The following is an 18,087-nucleotide window of genomic DNA, read 5'->3' on the forward strand; positions in this document are numbered from 1 at the left end:
ATCCATAGCAACTTCCACAACTGAAGCAGAATATCTTGCTGCTGGAAGCTGTTGTGCCCAACTGCTCTGGATTCAGCAACAACTGAGAGATTATGGAGTTGATGCTAAAGAATCACCTATATTTTGTGACAACACAAGCACAATTGCTATAACCTACAATCCAGTTCTTCACTCTCGAACCAAACACATAGATGTCAGACATCACTTCATCAGAGATCATGCTCTCAAGAAGGAAATCAGACTGGAATACGTCTCAACTGAACAACAAGCAGCTGATATCTTCACCAAACCACTACCCGAGACTAAGTTTTCTCATTTTAGAAATATACTTGGTTTAATTGAGTTATCTTAAATCAGCTCAATGGACGTACATCAGCTGTTCATTTTTTTTGTCGCTTATTAGTTTTGTTTCGTTCTGTTTTAGCATCTTATCTATTTCTGAGACTGATAAAACTGATCTTTGCATAATATAACAAAACTAAAAATACTAGCTTTTCATTAATAACTGTTAAAATTCTTTTTGATTACATCCTTCAGTTCTTGATCAACAGACTCCTTCCAGTTCTTTAACCATGCTCCCAAGTCTTCAACTTGAATGGAAACAAAGCTGGGTGATGCAGCTACATTCTCCAGGAGTTTCTTCTCTTTACGGAGCATTAACTCGTAAAGATTTTCAGGTCTGAAAACGTCTTCCACGTTGAACTCATGCAGTCGGGCTCGATACTTCTCGAGCTTTCTCTGTTGTTTGGGAGTGGTAGCCATTTCATTCTCCCAGAGGAAATGGAGCCCCTGGAGATTTTCTTGATATTGAAGGATATACAGGAAAACTTCGTCTTCTACTTGCATCTTCATGCGCTCCAAAGCTGTCTTCATTATCTCTTCTACCTTCATCAAAGTTTTAGAAGTACCAGCACCTGCCATTTTCTTCTACTAACCTTGTTTCATAAAGATATTTGTTACTGACCGCTTCAATCTTATTTATAGAACAGGATGAGGAAGACGAAAGGACTCTACTTTTTCGACGTCGATCAATCTTCTATATTTCAGGATTTATTTAATCTGGTCTTAAGTGTTGTCTCTCTTATTAATGCTTGTATTAAGGGGGAACATTAAGGGTTAAGAAGTTAACTGACAAGACAACAGTTGATAAATAAGAAACAAGATTCATTCATTAACAGGATCTGAAGAAATTCTCTCTGATTACATCAAGATATTTTTGTTCCATACAGCTCATCCATATGGACACCCATCCTCTTATTGCTGGAGTAGAACTCTTGCCATAGCTGTGTGAGCGGATGAGCTTCCTCAAAGCTCCTCTTTCTTTGTACACCATCAACTGATAGATATGCGGGTCATCAAAGAAATCAAAAGTTTCGGAAACGTGCAAACGTTCCCGGTACTTGCTTATTTTGGCCATCAGTCGTGGAGTATTCACCTCTCCACTATAGTACAAAACTTGAAGTTCCTGCAGTCTTTTCCAAAGGCCTAGCACCTCATCATATATCTGCTCTTCTATAGCAGATCTCATTTTGGCCTCAGCTGCTTCCATGAAAGTCGTAGCATCGTCAGGAACTCTTGAACTTCCAGCTCTTGCCATTTGTGTTTGTTGCTTAAATGATATATGTTTAAATCTAACTGATTTACTTGTATTTATAGCACAGGATGACGCAAGATGAATTGATGACGTCAGCCGACGATTAATCTCCTAAGCAATAAGATTTTCTTCTGTCTTAATGCTTAAACCTTCAGTTTCTGCATGTTTTAAGGGGGAATAATCTGATTTAAAATGATAACTGAGAAGTCAGTTGTTAGCAAAGTCTCGACTGAACTCGCTCAATTTTTATTAACTGACAGTTCAGTTGAGAATTTTTCTAATCTTCTCACATACGTTATTCATTTAATCATATTTTATTCAGATGTACCAACGTGACTGATTTACCAGCATTAAATGCTCTCTGACAACCAATCAGAGGTTGCAGCGTGACACTTTCCAAATCATTTGAATTATCCACTTGCTTAGTACACACATACACACGTTTTTTTTAATTTTTCATGGACTGACACGTGTCCGATAATTCAAACAGTCACACATTTCATTACTTTATCCGCTTAAATTCAGTTCATCGTCCTTACGCTTTCAGCTATTCTAAGTTCTCAGAGTTTATTCCCAAAACTTATTCTCTCTTCGTTTCAGGAATCTACGCATCTTCAGAAATGGCGAATCAAACACCAGCATACATAATGAATGCAATGGCGATAAACTTTGGATCCATTCTATCCTTTGGGGACACTGAAGTAAAGAAAGTATTTCAAAAACTAGACACAGCTGGGTTGAAGAAATTCTTGGGCCAATATTCTCAGGAAATATACGTAAAGGAGATTCAAGAATTCTATTCTTCTGGGCAAATCAATGATGCTGGAGAAATTGTTTCAACAATCAACAACCAACAACTGATAATATCCGAGGATTTATTCGGAGAAACCTTTCTACTGCCATCTGATGGCATGACCCTTCTATCAGAGGTAAAAGCATCAGATGTAGAGGAGATGCAAACTAAACTGTCAACTGATGGGCAGAAGATTAAAGTCTCAGACCCAAAGAAGGAACTAAAGCAAGAGGTACAGTTGTTAGCAGATATTGTTGCAAAGGGTCTTCTCGCTAAAGCAGGTTCTTTCGCTGCTTTGACCCTTGAGAAATTTCAAGCCATGACGATCATCATGACGGAACGGGAGTTTAACTGGAAAAATTTTCTGTTTACAACTTTGAAGAATATGTTTGTCTTACCGAAAAAGTCTAAATGATTTGCTGTGCAGATCAGTTATTTGATGAAAGTCAAAAGTTTGGTGGGTGATGATTCTGAGACAACGGCCAAGTTCAAGGTCTTTAATGCCAAAAACTCCCAGCCCATCAAAATCAAATTGGATATCTCCCCTGCTAACTTTATTGCAGTAAAGAAGGAGATAGGAGATCAACAGACTGCTCCAAAATCAGTTAAGAAGGCCAAGTCTTTGGCTCAATCGAAATCAGTTAAGAGAAAACTGATAATAACTGAATCTGAGTCCGAGGAAACTCCTTCACCTACAATATCAAAGAAACCAAGGACTCGTAAGTCCAAACCAGCAAAATTTGAGGTCAATGTTCTTGCTGAAAAGACTCCTTCTTCAAGTAGTCAAAAGCCCATTGAAGCAGTGCCCTTAAAAGTGGTTATTCCGGGCCAAACTGAAAAATCAGTCTTGATCAAAGATCCTCAGACTAAGGTCAAGACCCCTGCTGTATTAGCCCCGGCTAGGCCAAAGGGTATTTCAATTATTGAAAGAGTTGAAACAACGAATACTGGACTTGATATTCCTCATATATTAAGTTCAGACAAGGGAAAAGAGAAGTTGATTGAAGAACCCAGACCCACCAAATCCATTCAAACTCACATTGATCTTGTATGGGAACAAGTCAATGATTTTGCTGCTACACAACTTATGGCATATGATAGCTGGACAGCCTTCAGGACAGAAGTTTTTGCTAAACAACTGAAGAAAAAGTCCCAACTGGACAAATTTATTAAGTTGGAAGACATCGTTCTCAAAACTGTCAAGGCAGCTACAATTTTCCAGGCTCTGCATCGCAGGAATTATTTCTTTGATCAAGTAAGGGCCAAGAAGTTGGCTCAGATTTTGGAATCTCTGAAAAAGAACTACACTCCCACTGATCCAACTGCTTATTCCGATAGAGCCGTGATCACTCAGCTGGATACTGATCTAATCAGAATCCAATCTCAAATCAAATTTTTGGAATTAGATCAGGAATTGGTGTTTCACAAAGGCACGTCTGCTGATGATGAAACCAATACAGAGATGGTGACTGAGGAACCACAGGAGCAAACTATAAACACTGAACATGTTTTTCTTTCAACTGAACTGCCAGTTCAGACTTCACCAGCTGCTGAAAAACAACTATACTCTGAGGCTGATCTCTCTTTTGCCACCATCGATGAAATAATCCAGACAGTAATGCAAGAATCTCCGAAGGATGCTCTTAGAACTGATTCAGTTGATCACTCCGTTGATCACTCTATTCCAAAAGATTCTACATTAGCTCAGCTAGATGTATCTGCTGAGAAGTTATCTCCAACTGAAGTGCCAGTTACCGAAACTGATCAATCGAAAGAGGTACCAGTTGTAGAGACCACTGGATCGCCTACTCTTCAAATTCTCTCTTCACCTCCTTCAGTACAGGCAGAGATTGCTACAACTGATGTCAATATTTCTCATGAGATGGACAAGACTGATAAATCGTTGATCATTTTTGATCAAACTACAAAAGGATCAGATTTCTCTCATCCTCCAGAAGTCTCAGACATGGATCTAGTTCTTAAAGAGATCCAAAATATGCAGAATAACATGAACAAAATGGTGACAGCAATGACGAATATGCAAAACACTCAGCTGTCCCACACCTTGAAACAAGATCAGTCTCATGAATTCAATAAAGAGCAATTGACTGAAATACAGGCGGACATTCGTTTATTGAGTGCAGCTGTCCTCGAAGTTCAAAAATTCAAAGGAATAGCTGCTTGTATTACTACCTCTCAGAAATCTTCTAACAGTAAAGTTGATGCAATTCAGACACTTATGTCCAGAAAAATGGATGCGCTACAGCTGCTCGTCCAGACTTCAATCGAAAATTTTTCTACCTCCATCTCCGTTCTATCAAATCACGTGCAAAAATTATCAGTTCAAGTAGCCCTGTTTGACAAAAAGGGGGAAGAACTGAAAGAGCTAATCAGGGATGAACTGAAAGAACTACTGAAGAAACAGAGAGAAGCCTAAAATCTCTTGTTTATTGTATGATTCAGTTGACCAGTGAATATTTTATCTGAAATGAGAATCTGTTCAGTTTATGTTATCTACAATAGAGTCAGTTACTATTTCCTATGTTACTAAGTTTTGTCAAACACCATAAAGGGGGAAATTGTTGGAAATCTTATTCCGGAGTTTGACAAATTAACCAACTGAACCAAGTAACTGAACCAAGTAACTGAATCAAGCAACTGATTTACGCATCGAGGTTACTAACTGGTTACGTAACTGATCGTTCAGCTATTATTTAAGCGCCTCAACCATCGATCAGTAAAGTGTGTTCCTAACTGAACACGTCATCAATTGATTGCGACAACCGACATATAGTACAGTCTAACTGCAACAGTAGTAGTGGAACGCCGCATTTCAGAAAGTTGCAGTGTACGATCTGTCAGAGAATATCGACGTGGCAAACAATGGCTGTTATTCAAATAAATGTTACCGTTGACAGAAGCCTATAAATAGTCGAAGAGAGCAGCTGAAGAACTACCGATTCTGAACTACTCATTTTACTTACTGTTACTCTGCGAAAATATTCTCTCAACTTCGTCAAATCAAAGCTCAAGCTTATCAGTTTTATCAGTAGCATTCAGGCTACGTTTTGAGCTAGAAAAAGCACTTTGTAATCTTCGATAAATTGTACAAGTTGTGCTAAGATCAGTTGTGATCTGTAAAAGAGTTGTTAACTAAGAGTTTCAGTTTTGGCAATAGATAAGTCCAAACTGAAGTGGGTCAGTACACGTTATTGTATTTGATCAAAGTCTTTTAGTGAATATCCTATCTTTGTGATAGAAGGGGTGACGTAGGAGTTATTCAAGTCTCCGAACATCCAGAAACATTTCCAGTGTTATTTACTTTCAGTTATTCATTCTATCTTTCAGTCAGTTAGTTTTCCGCAACTGTTTTATTCAGTTTAACTGATTGTTATCGACCGACGAGATACTTGAGTCAGTTTGTAACAAAACTGAACCCAACCTTTCGAAGAAGTTTTAATTTAGCAAGTGTTTATTCAACCCCCCCTTCTAAACACTTTCACCTTGAGTTAACCGATCCTATCAAAAGCAGTAGAGACAAGATTAGTATCCACCAAAGTAGTAGAAGGACCAGGGTCTGCTGTGCTTTCTTCTGGAATTGTAGAAACAGTAGGTTCAGCAGCAACCTGTGGAAGAACAATTTCTTCAGTGGGAACGGCCAAGTTAGAGGCCAAAATTTCTTCCGTTGGTGCAATAACAGCCTGTGAGTCTGATGGTTCTTCAGTAGAAGGTGCAGAAGGCTGATCCAGAAGAATGTGCATTTCTGCTTGATGAGCAGCAGAAAATATCTCTAAATTTGGCAATAAGGAAGTAGCATCTGGTTCTGCTATATGTTGCACTGGGGTCGGAGAAGCAGAAGGTGGCAATGAAGTAGCCGGTGCTACTTCCAGAGTAGTAGAGACTGTTGGAACAATTGAATCAATGACTTCTTCAACCGAAGCCAGTTCATGTACAGATAATAGCGACGAGGATGGAATGGGCCTAGTTGGAGAAGCAGGAGTACTGAGAGCAGAAGCCTTTGGTGAGGCTGTAGTCCTTTCCTCAACTGTCTGAACCTGTTGGAAGTTTGGAACAAGGCCAATGTGATAAACAATAGGCTCGCGAAAGCCTTGTTCTTGAGCAAGAAGTTGCTCACGCATCTGTTTTAACTTGTCAGATAGAATCACAATAACATTTTGATCCTGAACAGCAGTAGGAACACTAGGATCAAAATTCGATTCAAGAACTTTCAGAACCGATTCTAGCTTCTGACATTTCAGCTGATCGAGGATGAAACTCCTTCTGCGCAATGCCTCGATGATATTTTCCGTTTTTGCAAGCTGAAAAATTTTCTTCTCTGCATTCATCATTTTGGCATAGTTCCCTTTTGTCTTAAAGTAAGCAAAAGAATGGAAAAGACGAACTGAGTGCCACTCATCAAAAAAATTCATATCATCATTTGCAGAGGTTTCAATTTCTGCTAGATGAAGATCAACGCCGGTGGTTACAGTTGTTTTGTGTCCAAAAATTGGTGGTTCTTCGACCATTTTTCCTTTGCCTTTATCAGATGAAGAAATAGGCACGATGGGTCGGAAAGCAGAGGACCCACTAGTTGATTCTCGAATCACTATTCCAGATGATGGCTTGAAAACAGAAGCAGTAGGTGGTGCTGGAATAGATGCAGTAGCTTGTGCAGTCGCAGAAGTAATGGATCGAACAAAAGGAACCACTTCTGGAAATACCTGTCTGATAGGTATTTTCTCAATCTCAGACAGTGCTCCTGTCTTCTTGATCTTAAGAATGGTGCGAGGTTTCTTCTTGGCTGGGGTGGGTAAGGGTGGTTGAACATCAGCAGCAGACTCTTCTGATGCTGTTTTATCTGAATCAGTCGAAATGATCACTCTTTTCTTTGAAATTTTCCTTTGAGGTTTTTGAACCTCAGAAGCAGTTTCTCCAATTTCCTTTTTCAAGGCGACAAACTCCGCCACGGTTGGCTTAGGCCTTAAAGCAAGTACGTTCGCAACATCAATCATGGTTATTGAAACAGCATCTTGATCACTGGTAGAGACGAAACCAGCATCCTTGAGCATTGAGCTGATTTGAACAGCGAATCCAGAACTTTTCCGGGCAACCATATCCTTCATAATCCCAAAGAGAAAATGACTCCAGTCCACTTTGATTCCCTTAGTGATGGCAATCATCACTTGAACCTTCTCCTTCGTCAACTTGTCAAAGGTGCCAGCTTTGATCAAAATGGCTTTTGCCACAATATCGGCCAGAATTTGATATTCCATTTTGAGTAATTTCTTGTGACAAGAGGGAGACACTTCTTCTCCAGAGGCTGAGAACGAGCTAAGCGCAACAGACATATCTATCTTGGAAATATCAGATAGTTCAGAAGTACCTGGGAGTGGAAGAAGGAAGGTTGCTCCTAGAAGTGCGGCATCAATAGAGATGGATGCATCTCCTTGAGAATGAACAATCTTTCCTTCATGTACTGTCGCTTTAGCGTAAAAATCCAGGAGAGCATTTTTGTAAATAACTGCTGGTGCTTCCAGGAATTTTCTGAGTCCCGATTTCTCAATGTCTTGAAACATTTTAACTAGATTCTCATCCTTGATGTTGAGAACAAAAGCAAAATTTACTTGATAAGCGTTAAGAGTGTATGCTCCATCCATTTCTGTATGAGGATAGAAGCAGATATAATTTGCAGTAGTTAGAGATGATAGAAAGAAATCAGTAGCTGAATAACGATAGTTATGAAACAGTAAAGGTGAAAAGGTGAAATTTGAGATAAATATACAACCGTCAAATAAACATAAAGACACGTGTCAGTATGTTTTTGGTTGAGTGTTTGAAAAGTTTTGCAGAAACTGTCAGATATACGAATGATTTTGAAAATTTGAAAAAGGCGGGCTGTCCAGACGGTTACTAAAGAAATCAGAAGAGGATTTGTCGTTTTATGATAACGTCTGCTGGAAGTTTCAGGGTGCTGAAATATTTGAGCACTTTGACAAAAAAACCAGCAGACTTGTAGTTTTATCGAAAAGACAAACATTCTATCTGTTTTCTGAAAAGGTGTCAAACTCTTAGTCTGACTGAGACACTGTTCCCCCTCGGTAAATGCAATTAATAAGTGGTCATTAAAGCGACGAGTGACTCTTGGCCATATCTCAATCTGAGCCGTTGAAAATGAACAGTCGCAACTTGCGACTCGTAAGAGTCTTTGTTTCCTCTATAAATACCTGCACATCTTGAACGAAGTTAAACAAGTATACTCCAAAATGAAAACTCAAGTAAAAGGAGAGTTGGAGTTTGATCCAGGAGTCGAAGCAAAAATGTTCAGAGAGAAGTTTGAGGATATCATTATTTACGTAATGATCCTTGAAACACACTCCTGGAGTTGTAATGTCCACAGTCAAGCGAATCTGTTGCTTCGATTGATATTGAAATGTAGCATCGATTCTTTCCAGAAGCATGCTAATGCAATAAGTGAGTGCTGGTGGATTGACGATCCTGAAATCATCTATGATTCCCTGTAAGACATCTAAAAATACATTAGTGCTGACAAGACCCAAGCTTGCTAGATTCTTTCTAGGCCTTGAGCTTGCTGGAGTCTCTTGTTCTTGTTGAAGTACTTTGCAAGCAAATTGCAGAGAGCTCAAATTACTGAAGACAAAAGCTAAATGTAACGCTTCTAGTTAAACAACATTTGTAGATCTACTGCTTTTATTTTTGCATCGTGTAATGTACTGAAATGATTTCTAATAAAGTTCCAGTTTACGTATTTGACTTTTTCCTTCTGCTTTTCTGCAAATAACTTACTGTTAGTTCAATACGATAAATAATCGAGTAAGAATAAGAATTAACCAAGATAACAGAAAATAATCAAGTTAAATCTATCAAACCAAGAGAGTTACGAAAGTAAGAAAACTTATTTTCTGGTAAGGGTTTTGTGAAGATATCTGCTGTTTGTTGATCAGTAGAAACGTATTCCAGACGAATGTTCTTCTTCTGCACATGATCTCTAATGAAATGATGTCTAATGTCAATGTGCTTTGTTCTGGAATGAAGTACTGGATTTTGTGTAATTGCAATTGCACTGGTATTATCACAGAATATAGGTGATTCGGAGACTTGAATCCCATAGTCTCTTAACTGTTGCTGAATCCACAATATCTGAGAGCAGCAGCTTCCAGCAGCCATGTATTCTGCTTCTGCAGTGGATGTGGCTATGGAAGTCTGCTTCTTGCTAAACCAGGATATCAGCCTATCACCAAGAAATTGACAAAAACCACTTGTGCTTTTTCGGTCTAGTTTGCAACCTGCATAATCAGCATCTGAATATCCAATAAGATTTAACGATGAATCATTGGGATACCATAAGCCGACATTTTGAGTTCCTTTCAAGTACTTCAAAATACGTTTAGCAGCAATATAATGAGATTGTTTGGGGTTAGATTGAAATCTAGCACAAATACGAACATCAAACATGATATCTGGTCTACTGGCAGTTAGATATAATAATGAATCAATAAGACCGCGATACTGAGTTACCTCTACTAGAATACCACTTTCATCTTTATCAAGTTTAATAGATGAGCTCATTGGAGTAGAAGCAGCAGAGCAAGCTTCCATTCCGAACTTTTTCAGAAGCTCCTTGGTGTACTTGGCTTGGTTTATAAAGATTCCAGTTTCCAGTTGCTTAATCTATAATCCTAAGAAGAATGTTAATTCTCCCATCATACTCATTTCGAATTTATCTTGCATCAATTTCCCAAACTTTGCACATAATTTGGGGTTAGTTGACCCAAAAATTATATCATCAACATAGATCTGTACTAAAAGAATATGCTTATTCTTGACTAATGTAAACAAGGTTTTGTCTACTGCTCCAATGGTAAAGTCATGATCAATAAGAAACTGTGATAGAGTGTCATACCATCCTCTAGGTGCCTGTTTTAGACCATATAATACTTTGTGTAATTTAAATACATGATGATGTGAGAAATGATCGATAAAACCTGGAGGTTGTTCGACGTAGACTTCTTCTTGTAAGAGACCATTCAGAAAAGCACTTTTCACATCCATTTGATATACTTTGAAATTCTTGAAAGCAGCAAAGGCTAAGAATATTCTGATTGCTTCGAGCCTTGCTACTGGTGCGTAGGTCTCATCAAAGTTTATTCTTTCTTCATGTCTGAAACCTTGAGCTACCAATCTTGCTTTATTTCTCACCACTGTACCTTCTTCATTGAGTTTGTTTCTAAATACCCACCGAGTTCCAATGACAGCTTGGTGAGATGGTCTAGGTACTAGAAACCAAACTTCATTTCGTTTGAATTGATTCAGCTCTTCTTGCATGGCTTCAATCCAACTAGGATCCAGAAGAGCTTCTTCAATTTTCTTTGGTTCATCCTGAGATATAAAAGCAGCATGCATGTATTCATTAAGCATTTGCCTTCTGGTTCTCAAAGGCGCTGCTGGATTACCAATAACCAATGACGGAGGATGAGATTTTCTCCAGATAAAAGGATTTAAAAGAACATCTTCCTGATTTGGTATGTGGAGATTGTTCTCGACAGAACCAGTAGCAGGTTCTAGAGTGTCTTCTGCTGGTATTGGTAGATCCAAAGTCTGTACTTCTGGTTCCACTAATGGAATGTCTGGTTCTGGATTTTGAAGATCCTTGATGTTTGCTTCTACATCATCTTCACTATCAATTTCCAAATGAATCCTGTCTAGCCTGTTACTTAAATCAGATATGTTAGAAATTTCAGCAGCACTGCTGTCTTCATCGAAGACAACATGAATCGATTCTTCAACATTAAGAGTTCTATTGTTGAAGATTCTAAAGGCTTTGCTTACAGCAGAGTAACCAAGAAATAATCCAGCATCTGATTTTGAGTCAAATGCAGTTAAATGTTTTTTGCCATTATTTAGTACAAAACATTTGCAACCAAACACATGAAAATAAGATACGTTAGGCTTCTTCCCTTTCCATATTTCATAAGGGGTCTGATTGTGCCTTTTGTTGACCATAGATCTGTTTTGCGTGTAACAAGCAGTATTGATAGCTTCAGCCCAGAAGCGCTGAGAGATGTCTACATCTGCTAGCATTGTTCTAGCTGCTTCTTTTAGAGTTCTATTTCTCCTCTCAGCTACTCCGTTTTGTTGAGGTGTTCTGGCAGCTGAATATTGATGATGAATCCCCTGTTCATTCAAATATAACTCAAGATACTTGTTAGTGAACTCAGTACCCCGATCACTTCTGATTTTAATGATGGTAGTAGATTTTTCATTTTGAATCCTTTTCAGAAGCTTGATCAAGAGGCTACTGGTTTGATTTTTTCCTGCGAGAAATATTACCCAAGTGAATCTAGAAAAATCATCAATAACAACAAGAGTATATTTCATTCTCCCTAAGCTCATGATGGAGATTGGACCAAAAAGATCCATATGCAGTAGTTCCAGACATCTTGAAGTTGATTTGCTATCTTTGTTCTTGAAACTGGATCTTATCTGTTTTCAAAGCTGACAAGCAGAACAAACATGAATTTTAACAAAATTAATATCAGGTAATCCATCAACTATATTCTGCTTCTTGAGATAATTGATTGACTTGAAATTTAGATGATTCAATTTCTTGTGCCATATCCAGTGTTTATTGCTAAGAGAAGCAACTAAGCATGTAGGAGTATTGACATGATTTGAGTTCCAAGAGACTCTGTAAGTATTGCCTTCTCTTTTTCCGGTTAACACAGTAGTTTCAGCAGAATCTCTAACTATACATGAATGCTTCTAAAAAGCTACAGAATAACCATTATCACATAGTTGACTAATGCTGATTAGATTGTAACAAAGATTGTCAACTAATAACACATCATTAATAGTTATGTTACCATGGATAATCTTACCCTTACCCATGGTTTTATCTTTTGAGTTGTCTCCAAAAGTTAACTTTGGTCCAGTACAACTCACTATCTCGGAAAGTAGGTTTTTCTGTCCAGTCATGTGTCTGGAGCATCCACTGTCCAGATACCATGTAGAGTTACTGACTTCTGCTTTCTTCTGTTGTTCCTGCAAACACAAATTTTAGTATCTGGTACCCAAATCTATTTGGGTCCAAGCCTTATCAGTCCTTTGGGGACCCACATTTGTACAATTCTTGGTGACCTTGTACTTCGGGTATCCAAAGATGTGTGTGCAATAGAAGGTCTGTTATTTCTAACAGTATGCATATTAAAATGTTGTTCCTCCCTTCTGTTTCTGTTTTACAGTCTGTATCTCTTTTGAACAGGTTTAGAGTTGTAGTACTGGTGGTTTTTAACCTTCATAGGATGTTGTCTTCCAGAGTTGAATTTTTTTCTGAATCTAGAACTCTGGTCAACTTTTTCCTTAGGTTTAACGTAACCCAGACCATAGTGCATTCTTCTGTTCATCTGATTTACATTCCTTTCAACTGAAACAGTAGATACCTCTGGTTCCTGTACCACACTGGATTTCACAAAGTGAATATATTTCCCTTTGCACATATCCAGTGTTGGCTTTGTATTCGTTTCAGAAGTGCCTTCATTATTACAAAAACCGAGACCACTCCTATCTCCTGACTGTTTTTGTAATTCTTGCATCTTTTCCAATGAAACAGAAGACTTGTTCCAAGCATTTACCAGTAGCGACAACTTCTGGTTTTCAGAAAGCACCTTCTGGTAATCTGCTTTGGCTCTTTCATTCTCAGTTATTAATTTACTCATCTTAACTTGTAAATCATTACAGCTGTCTACTTGCAAGCAAGTTAACTTACTGTTCTGATTCTTTAAGTTCTGATTTTCGATCTTAACTTCTTCAAATGATTGAGAAAGTCTGGAATACTCTTTTACCATGTCATGTAGTGCATAAATCAAATCAGTTCGTGTAAATTCATTAGAGTCAAAATCAAATACCTCTTCAAATGTTGAGGTTGAGTCATTATCTGCCATGAGACATTTGACTTCTTCTGCATCACTATCACTAGAATGACTTTCTGAGTCAGATGACTCAGAACTAGAGTCCGCCCATTTGGATTTGCTTTCTTCGGCAATCATTGCTTTTCGATCTCTTCTGGTCTTTTTGTCATTTCTCTTGTGATCATTTCTCTTTTGGTCATCCTTCTTTGGTTTAGGACAATCAGCAATGAAGCGACCTATCTTTCCACTGTTAAAGCATCCCATATCACCAGATGGTGAATCTTTCTTGAAGTTGCGATTGGGGCCCTGATAAGTTCGATGGTTCTTCTTCATGAACCTGAAGAATTTCTTTACAAATAAGGACATAGCATCACTACTGATTTGTTCAGCAGTCTTCTCCAATGTATTGTCAATGATGACAGTAGGTAACGCCTGAGGTACAACTACAGCAGCAGTAGAAGAGGTAGTGGCAGCAGCAGTAAAAGCAGTAGCAGTAGCATCAAGAGCCTTGGTGGGTAGGTTTGAAGGCTCTTCTCCACTCCTTACTTCCAATTCAAACTCGTAGGCTTTCAGATCTGCAAATAAGTCATGCAGTTCCAACTTGTTCAAGTCTTTGGATACTCTCATAGCCATTGTTTTAACATCCCATTCTCTGGGTAAGGCTCTCATCACCTGAGGGCTATTTCTCTGTTGCTATGCTCTTTACCCAGAGCTGTTAGCTCATTTACCAGGCTGCTGAATCTTTCATCAAACTCGTTTAGAGTTTCATCAGCTCTCATTTTCAGATTTTCGAACTTCTGCATTGATACAGATAGTTTGTTTTATTTCGTTTGCTCATTTCCTTCACATATCTGGATGAGCTTCTCCCAAATATCCTTTGCAGTAGAACACATTTTGATCTTGCTAAAAGTGTTCTTGTCGAGAGTTTTATACAATATATCCTTCGCCACATTATCAATGTTGGCCTTCTTCTTATCTTCACTGGTCCATTCACTTCTTTATTTTTCAACCATCTGTGGTGCACCCTCAATAACAGCAATAGCTGTATTAGGCTTTAATATTTTCAGTGGACCATCTGTGATGACATACCACATGTCATCATCTTGTGCTGCAAGATGAGCTTGCATTCTGATCTTCCAGTCATCGGAATCTTCCTTAGAGAACATAGGGATCTTGCTGAAGTGTGCCATTTTTTGTAGTTTTTCACGAACAAGAATAACCTGCTCTGATACCAATTGTTGAGGATAGAAGTTGAGTTTAGAGGGGGGGTGAATAAACTCTACTCGTTTTTCTTTCTTTTCTGATGAGATACTAAAATCCTGTTAGGGATAGTAGTTTATCTTGTGCGTATACTTTCACCTGATTACAATAAAACGTGCGGAAACAATCTGATGAAGTAGTTGAAAGACAATAAAACAGTAGGCAGCAGTTGTTTATGGAAGTTCGAAGATAAACTCTTCTACGTCTCCCTTTTTCCTGTTTCCAGAAGGTATAACTAAAAGGCTTTGGATATTACAGTACAACTCTTGTACACACCCACTTCAGAAGGACTTATACCTCGGCCTACTGAAACTCTTAGTTTCTCAACTCACAAAAATGCGAAACACAAAGTTCTGAAAAGACTCTTTTCAGATTACAAACTCTTCTTGATAAAGTATAAGTGATGTAAAGATTGTGAAGAGTATAAGAATCAGTAGCACAAGATGATCTTCGAAAGATCATATATTAGCTATGAAGCGTGTGCTACTTTTCTTTGTGTTGAACTTTAAGTACTCAAGGAATTTCGAGATATGTCTGATAAGAGAAAATAGCTTTGTTCCTTGAAAGATGATATTATGCGAAGTGTCGTGTCGAATAAGGATTTGATCCAAGTATATATAATCGACTGAGTTCAACGTTCACAATCAGAGGATGTCTCCAGATAACTGATACAATCAGCTTTATTTCCAAAAGAAGTTCCTGCAGAAAAGCTACAAAACAATCAGTCTTGTTTTATACTTAATTGGGTAAAATGCATTAAATGACTCCGTATAGTATTTAATGCTGCAATTAATACTAGTACTAAGAACTCTTTAACGGTAACAATTAAGGTAGCAACGTTAGGAAACGTCCTCTACTGGTTTTGTATTACTATCCTTTCTACTGGTTTAGTTTTATTAGACCAGTAGCTTCTGATAAATTATACTACTGTTCTGGTCTGCTGGTTTTATATTATCATCGCCACAATAAAATTCATGTCTAACACATTATTTTCCAATTTATTTCATTTAAGTTGATTATTCGCAACTTCAAGTAAATATTTTGTAATTATTAATTAATTTAACTAAATAAAAAAAGTCACATGTGGTATGGTATTATCAGAGCCGTACCTGTATTGAATAGGACCTGAAACGAAAATTGAAAATGGGTCCTCTTGTTGCAGTAATAAATATAAAATTCAATTTGCAAATAACAAATATATTAATAAATAATAAATATACCAAAACTAATATATTACATCAATAACAACTCAACAAATATTTAAAATAACTATATAAATACTACTCGTCTAGCTGTTTTAGAGGCGAAAGTATTTATCAAATCTATGTAATCCAATTGTTGGGTCATTTCTTTCTCAATCGACAACATAACTAGCAAATTTAATCTATCTTACGATATTGTTGATCGAATATAATTCTCGATTAACTTCAACTTCGAGAGGCTTCTTTCTGCCGATGCAACTGTTACTGGTATGGTTACCGATATTTAGGAGGCATTTTAAATTTCATTTGTTGTATCTACAAGTGATTAAAAATGAATAATTATCAAAATTTTCAATCAACAACAAATTAAACTATGTATGAATTTTTATAAAAAATCTAAAACAAAATAAATTACTCTCAATTAACATATAAAATCAAAACAAACACTATCACATAGAATAAAAAATTACGGTTTTGTAATTTTCATAAATTAAAGACAAGTAATTTTTGAACCAAATCACCAATCACTTGCAAGTTTTAATTTCTAAAATAATATAAATCAAATTAACAAACGTCTAACCAAAATATCCCTACACTTTTAGTCTCTATAATTATAGAAACTACAAAATCAAAAAATTCATTGAGTTGAAATGACAAACTACAAAATTAAAAGACAAAGAAATCCCAAAAACAACGATTTTCATCTTTCAACATTTAAGCTCTATTTACAATTTATTTTGTTTCCTTAGACTATCAACTGATTAATTACATATGTCACACATAAAATTTATATAAAACTCATAATTCAATTATAAATAATTAAAGAATTTAAATCATGCGATGCGTGCTTTAGTTGTATATTTAATCAACATGGTTTCTAAACACATTACAATGCTTATATCGCAAGTAAATTCATTTTCATTGAGGATCATTTGATAGTTAATCTACAAATATAAATATAAATATGTATTTATAAAACAGATTTGAAATGAAAATAAAGCATAATGAGAGTTTCCATTTCCTGAAATCGCTACAGTAGCACTTTTTTTAAAAAATTAATGAAATTAAGGTTTATTAACGTTGGTTTCTTTAATGAGAGTTTCCATTTCCTGAAATAGTTATTTAAAGTCCCTTTTTAATGTCATTTTTTTGGTCGGGAATCCTATAAAATTCGATAATGTAGTCTAATTTTAGTGTTTATAGTTTTTTTTTACACACACGATTTTTGTATTTCGTTTTCGGTTTACTTAATTATTATCCAGATTTGACCGCGAATCCAGATTTGACCGCGACTGAAGGGAGATTGAGGCATTTGTCGGGTCAAAGACTGTTATCCAGGTAAACTTTTTAGCTACTTAGCAATTCAACGATCTTTGTGTACATGTTTTTGATTTTTTTTTTTGCCCTTCAATCGTTTGTAGACATCATTTCTTTGTTGATAATTTATGGTCTCTTTTCAATGTTGAATTTTTTTTTTGTCGTGTTTCATATTGTGGGGCCCTTAGCTCCTAATCGTTATTACAACACAATTTGATTAGGGTTAATTAATCATAGCGGAAAACGAGTTTAAATTTTCTTTACGACGAGCCCAAAACATTTCTTCTAGAATTATAATACCAAAAATAGTATTTCATCTCACGTCATAAACATGCCCACACGTAATCAAAACCAATCATATACAAACAACTCATATCCTCGGGACATGCCCCGGTATATAGATACATATACATATATACTGGGAACAAGACATAAACATAAAACCTCAGCCCAAGCTGTGGCTCCCTCCAGAAGTACCCTCTCCGGTCTCCTGATATCCTGGAGTACCTGCCATTGTCCACACACAAAGACAACAACAGCCCTCCTTGGGGGTGAGCAAAGCTCCGTATGGAACAACCAATCATATATACCACAGATATCTAAACAATGATATATGGTATGCAATGCATGTATGTCGTTGAGGTATCAGGTCAAAGGCCCATCCACTGAGCACATGTCAGAATCAATCGAATCGCTATCAAAATCAATGCTCGAGCTGGCACACTGGCCAATATGGGATACACGTATGATAGCGTCGGCAAAGCGCCATCAAATCCCAAATCTCATATCCAATCATATGGGGCCTCAATTGTCTATGCTTTATGGGTCATATAAAACCGGCATAGCGATTGTGTTCACAAACCCCGGAATTCAATCAAATCATATCAGGGTATCCAAGGATCATAGCTCAACGTGTATGTCATGTATCGATGTATATACAAAATGACGTGTGTTAACAAAACATTTATTTTATACATCGATATTCCATTCATAATG

The 18,087-nt window shown here is 37.1% G+C and overlaps 1 protein-coding gene across 1 annotated transcript in view; it reads left to right on the forward strand.

Moving 5' to 3' along the window:
• The first annotated feature begins 17,048 nt into the window (after positions 1-17,048).
• The window catches only part of LOC140803419 (uncharacterized), a 31,855-nt gene continuing 30,816 nt past the window's right edge, over positions 17,049-18,087 (forward strand). The window contains exon 1 of the mRNA XM_073159290.1: positions 17,049-17,112. The gene's annotated coding sequence lies outside the window, so the exon portion shown is untranslated. The remainder of the gene's footprint in view (positions 17,113-18,087) is intronic.

The sequence above is a fragment of the Primulina eburnea genome, chromosome 10 (assembly GCF_022965805.1).
Source record: "Primulina eburnea isolate SZY01 chromosome 10, ASM2296580v1, whole genome shotgun sequence".
Taxonomy (NCBI): Eukaryota; Viridiplantae; Streptophyta; class Magnoliopsida; order Lamiales; family Gesneriaceae; genus Primulina; species Primulina eburnea.